Below are 1,766 nucleotides of genomic sequence, written 5' to 3' on the forward strand. Positions count from 1 at the left end.
AACTATAATTAACACTGTTTTTAAAAATATATTTTGTGGTTAAATAACTTCAATATTGGGCCCATTTTAATATGGAAGTTCAAAAGGAAAACCATAGATTTCCCACTTATTTTTCTTTGGCGAATTCTGTATCCACAGATGGTACAGATATTTTAGCATTCTAAACTAAAGCATCTCTATTTATGATTTTGTCTTGGAAGTATCTTTCGTGGTTAGACCACATTTTGTATACTTCCGATGATGGACATATGATCTGAGCTTAGCCAAGGCAAGGGGTAGGCCACATGAAACATCATCAAGGCAGTAAGTTGCTGCTGCCAAGAAGTTGGAAAAGACAGTTTTACAGGTCATGAAGAAAATTAGGACCCAGATTAACCAACAAAGCATTCAGTGAATAGAAAAATAAGTATGTGATGCTCATACAGAGTCAATATGGGCCTCAAAGGAAACTTATTTACATGGAAAAGTGGGATAGGAATGTCAAGTTTAAATTATTTTTTACCAAGAAAGGAAGAAGAGGGTTAGGGAAGAATTAACCTGTCTTTGGAAAAAATCACATTTCTAAAAATAAATTTACAATTTCCTTAAGGGACATGTATTTGTATAACATTGCCAAAATAATTATTCTACCTCCTTACTTAAAGATATTCCCCTGGCACCAAGGATAAGCCTCTTGTTGAAACACAGCATAAAAAATGATATATTTTCTTTTTTTTTAAGTGTTTGAACTGCAAATTTATAAATAGATTTGGTGAAAATTCTTGCACCAAAAGTTGAAATTATTGACTTAATGGCTTTTAAAAATCCCATAAATTTATTATCTTACTGCTCTAGAGCTCAGAAGTCAGAAATTGGTCTGATGGGCTAAAATTAAGGAGTAGGCAGAGCTGCATTCCTTCTGGAGAGCAGCGAAGAATCCATTTCCTTGCCTTTTCCAGCTTCTGGAGGCTGCCTGCATTCCTTGGCTTGTGCTCAATCTTCCCTTTTCAAAGCATTGGATTCCACCTTCTGCTTCTGTTAACACATCATCTTCTCACTCTGTCCTCCTTCCTCCGTCTCAGAGGAATCCTTGTTATTACACTGGACCTATTTGATAATCAAGAGCTTAACTTAATTATATCCACAAATGTGAGGTAAACTGTTACCTTTTATAATGTAAGGTAACATACACCAGGTTCCAGGGATTAGAGCATGGACAGCTTTAGGAGCGCCATTATTCAACCTACCGTAGAGTCCCAAAAGAAGAACAGAAAAGAGAGGACAGGCAGGAAATTTTTTTTTTTTTAAATGAGTGTAGCTGACAATTTCCTTAATTTGATAAAAATTATAAACTCACAAATCCAAGAAGCACAGTAAAGCAGAGAAGATAAACTACATCAAGGAATATCATAATCAAATTTCTGGAAATCAGTGATGAAGAGGACATCTTAAAAGCGGGAATAGGGTAAGAAGAATGGATGAAGAGGGAAGGCACATGACTTATATGGAAACAAAGACTAGAATCTCCCCAGCCCATTTGTCAGAAACAATACAAGCCGGGAAACAAAGGAATCTTTGAAATACTTGGGGGGGAGGGGAGGAAGGCCTTTTTTACTATGCAAAAATATCTTTACCTCCTGAAAGTATCATTTTAAAATGAAAATAAAATAAAGTCCTTTTCAACATAAAAATATTGAGAATTTTATGTTTGTGGGGGAAGGGGTTGCAACAAAACTACATGATAAGAAATCTTAAAGGAAATTCTTCAGGTGAAAGGAAAATTGTAT

The sequence above is a fragment of the Callorhinus ursinus genome, unplaced genomic scaffold (assembly GCF_003265705.2).
Source record: "Callorhinus ursinus isolate GAN/ISIS: 27379988/994484 unplaced genomic scaffold, GSC_fseal_2.0 scaffold29, whole genome shotgun sequence".
NCBI lineage: Eukaryota > Metazoa > Chordata > Mammalia > Carnivora > Otariidae > Callorhinus > Callorhinus ursinus.